This window comes from Triticum dicoccoides, chromosome 1B (assembly GCF_002162155.2).
Source record: "Triticum dicoccoides isolate Atlit2015 ecotype Zavitan chromosome 1B, WEW_v2.0, whole genome shotgun sequence".
Taxonomy (NCBI): domain Eukaryota; kingdom Viridiplantae; phylum Streptophyta; class Magnoliopsida; order Poales; family Poaceae; genus Triticum; species Triticum dicoccoides.
Window position 1 is genome coordinate 142,282,237 of NC_041381.1, and position 4,816 is coordinate 142,287,052.

Sequence of the window (4,816 nt, forward strand, 5' to 3'; positions counted from 1 at the left end):
CCACTGTTTCTATGGCCCGTAGAAGGCCCACTGTTTCTACGGCCCGTAGGAGGCCCAGTGTCACTACAGTAAATATTAGCCCATGGTTATTGTGGCCTAGTTTTAAAAAATAGGTTATTGCAGCCACTAGCAAACCTCGGAAAAAGAACTGCTAGGACTACAAGCAAACAAATAAACAAGATAACAAGGAAATAAATAAGCAAGCAACTTACGCTAGGCTATCACGGCTATCACAGATATTACATCCACTGGGCATCAAAGTTCGCCACCAGTGCAAATAAACGCGCCGACAAAAGAATAACAAAACTTAGAGCACTTCAGAAGGCACTAGGCCTGGCCTGGTCGGGCCCCCCAAACAGCTGAAGAAGCTGAGCAGAACTCATTTGTGTTAACGATAGATGCATCAACACTAGATTTAAGGCATGATGGTGCGCACGACAGTCCTCTGACATCTTCATTGCATCTTTGACTTCAAGTCGGAGCTGAGCTGAAGCAAGCCTTTCCGCTTTAAGTTGAGACTGAAGAAGTCAAATTGATTGACGCAGCGACTGCACAGAGGTTGTCTCACACCTGCTGGTGAGTAGCTTTAACTCACTGTCTTCATCAAGATAGGACGTTGGGGTCATCTCGCTGTCCTCAAGATGGTTTGGCTCACTATCTTCCCTAAAGTTCTGCCTGGCGTAAGAGATACGACTCTGAAAGAGAAACAAGGAGACACGTAACAGGTTTCACAATTATATAAGCAAATAAATGGATCCGTTCTGCATAAGGAACATGTTTTTACAACTACAATTTGAAACTGGTAGTTGTTGCAAACATCCAATCAGATGTAAATAGCAAAGCAAACAACAGTGGAGGAAATGATGCCTATCTAAACCTATACTAGAACAAAGTTTGAAGGCTTGAGAAGGATGAAGTTACATTACATGTTAAAACGGGCTGGACAAAGCCCTTCTCCATGTTGATGGAAGGATAATTCAATAAATTTCCGAAAGAAAATTCTTTATAAGCGTTGCCATTATTCTACATTTGGCAAAGAGTAAATATAGATCAAATAATATTGGAAGAAACAGAGGATAATGAAGCTCAGGTGTAGACTGATAATACATAATCAAATAGCAATTAATTAAGTACAGCGCTACGAGGCAAAAGGGAGAGAGGTACTGACAAGAGCAATGCAGAGCCCATTATTGTTTTGAGATCGTATGATCCTTTGAGCAAGGAGATTCATCTGAAATTAGTTTTCATACAAGAGAGAAGGTAAGGCACAAGCATAAATTTAGGAGTTCAAATTCTGAATTGATACCATAGACAGTACCTAACGCTGGGCTCCCAGCAGTTCTAATAGGGGTTTGGCCACTGGAGTAGGGGTAAAGTGTGGTACAGTTGGGCCTGTGTTTTCTGTGGCTGTTGATCTATCTGATTTAACAGGTATCACTACCTTTTCCAAATACCTAGTTTGTACTCCTTGAGGATATGCACTCACCCTCTTCCTTTTGGACATCTATTACGAAAGAACAACATTTGATTGAAAAACATAGTGTGACGACACATGGAAAAGGTACAGAAAATGGATAGGTATGGCATATACTCATATATGATGCTTAAACTAAGCATATGGTGTAACAAAGTGGAAGTAATGCAAGTGGTCAGATGCAAAATATGTGCGACCAATACAACTTTGCAAAGTTAGAGCAAGCACCTTGATGGGTGAATAAGATAGGCCATCCTCCACCATGCCAAGTTTGTTAGCCAGTGGATCATTCCGCAATATTCCTCTCATGCGCCCATTCTCATATTCATTTTGATAATGTTCAATATCTGACATGCATGAAAACATAAAAACAAGTGAGATTTTCTTTGTAATGCAGAAGTGATTCTAATCCAATAGTGCCTCCCTGTAAACCCCTTTGTGCTATCTCTGCAATTCTTTTAGGAGATGCCATGCATGCTATAATTTGTTGTGTGCATTAATATAATGTGGCCTACTACCCAAAATATGAGAGCTCCAGAAGTGATGACACTTCGCAGATGACAGCTTCAACAAATAGTAAAGAAGAACAAGTCGACCTGACCTGACAGATTCAAAATATACTAAGGGAGAACAACTCGACCTGACCAATCGACCGCAAGAGAAGAGTATCATCTTAAAGAAGAGCAGAAGAGCAAGCAGACTGAAGATATTACAAGTCTTTCAATACAATGTCGGTTGGCCACCCATGATGAACCAGAGCGCACAAAGAAATACTATTCTTTCCGGTCTCTCCATATGTGGCTCACATGCATTTCGAAACTAAAGTAGGAACATTTATCTAACCAATTAAACATCTCTCAGTTTTACTAGTATCAGCAATAATATCAGATATGAATTTGTACAACTAAGCTTGTTTAGCTCGATGGGTGGAGCAGTGCTATTACGACACGAACCATGTAGGCTGATTGCGGTCATCATAAAATGGGGAAAACATAGGCATGATGAGTACAGTGTTGACCGTGGCAGTGGGATGGCAGATCTGAAGCTGCAAACCGCGCAAAGGGTAGTTAGCAACCGATGTTTTCTTTGAAATAACAACTAAGATTTGGTATGTACAAGAAAGTACGGTCAACAAGTGACAAAGAAATGCAATTATGCTGTCTCTCTATATGTCGCGACATGCATTTGGAAACTCAAGTGGGACCTTTAGCTAACCAATTAAATGTGTTGGTTAACTAATATTAGTATCATATCACAACCATATTTGAACAACTAAGCTTTTGAATTCTGAGTGCGTGTTGTTTAGCTTGAAGGGTGGAGTAATGCTAGTACGACAGAAAGCACCTACGCAGATCATAGTATAGTAGATAAAAGGGGAAAACCCTAAGCATCAAGAGAAAAATCAGGAAAGTTGCACTAGCTGGACCAGTGGGTGGCGCACATGCTTTTCGAAACGAATATAGGAACATTAGGTGACCAATTAAACGTTCTCTGTTTTAGTGATATGAGCATCATATCAGATTCGTCTTTCAACACGTAAGCTTTGGGTTGAGGTCTTGAGGAGCAGTGCTAGCACGACACGAAGCACCTACAATGATGGTAGTGAATATAAAGGGGGGAAACCATAAGCTTTACGAGTATAGTGCCCGTGCCATGGCGGATCTGAAGGTGCAAACCGGACAAAGCTACTTCGCAACCAATGTTTGCTTTCAACTAGCCACTATGATTTGGTACGGACAAGAAAAGTACAGTAAACAAATTACGATCTATTTTGCGGGTGAGATCAATAACTTAAGCACATATGGAAGAGTACCACCTCTCTTGCGACTCCGTGTAGGCCTATGCTGATACGTTGAGGGTGCTGCGGGTGCGATGGCTGTCGGCGGCGGGGAAGAAGACTTTAGACGGCAGACGACCAGGTCGGGGGATATATCCTGTTGCCGTGGATGAGGCGGTCGTAGGAGCGGCAACGACAAGGTGGACGACGGCGCTGATGAAGCGAGAGGAGGCGATGAAAGGATCCTGGTCCAGCGCCGTGGATGAGAGACGTCCATCTCTTGTAGTGGACGACGGGGTAGGGGTAGCGGCTCCGGCAAGGTGGAGGATGGGGTGGCGGACGGAGCGGGCTGGCCGCAGTGCGGAGGTTGTCGTGCCGTCGACGGTGTATGAATGGGGAAATACGGGGGATGGGGGATCTCAAACTTTGGGACGCACTTCTCTGAAATGGGGGAAAGTTACGAACTTATCCCCCATTTAAAATTTCGGACATCACGCCGGTTGGGGATAGGACGGTAATCTCGCATCTCCCAAATATTTGCCAGTAACTACTTCACGCGAGGAGAGGGTGTTTTGCCGCCCACGGTTTGCGCCCACGGTGTATGAACGGGGCTGACAGGTAGGGCGGTTGTGTCACGTCTAATGTTAGTTACACATTTGCCCCTATTTAAAATATTAGCCTACATTGATTTCGGACGAGGAGAGTTTGTTTTGCCGCCCATCGTGTATGAATGGGGAAATGGAGGAAGAGACACATGTCTTTCGTACGAGCTTGAATCAAATGTGTTTTGCCGCCCACATTTGGCGCCCACCGTGTCTGAATGGGCTCAGAGGCCGTTGTGTCACGTCTGATTGAAGTTACTAGTCTACCCCTATCGAAAGTAGTGTAAATCCGGTCGATAAGGATGTCAAGTGTCAGGGGTAGACAGTAATTTCCATCTCGCAAACACTTGCGTCGGGCAGCCCACAAATTATAGTGGGTGTTTAGCCGCTTCGTTCAAAACTTGGGAGAATTAGCATTCACGTTTGCCCTGGGCCCTGGCAAACTAAATTCAAATCCAATTTGTATTCGATTACGAATATCCATATATAATTAGACGTTTTGTTATTTATTTCTTCAAAGCCACAACAAACATTTATTCCACCTTTATATATGATTATGATTTAGAAATGTCATGATCTTCGAATTCAGTAGGTTGGATACACTCTGAGTCAAACAGTTATTTCATCTAATACAATATGCTCACACGAAAAACAGTTCATCTTATGTCAATCATACAAGTACTGAGGATTACCTCGCCTAAAAAATCCGGATCATTACAACACATGGACAACATAGGGGGTCTTGCAACATAATCCATTCAGAGACATGACACAACATGCAAGTACAATAATCTAATGACAATTTCAACTGGTATCTAAAGAGGAACCGGGATTTCCTTGGGCTTCAGATAGCAGAAACAGCAGGACCTCCTCCGTCTTCAAATGCAACATTCTTACTTCCTCCAATTCTTGGGTAACTTGCATAATGTGTGCCGCTAATTCCGTAATTTCCAGCCTCAAGAT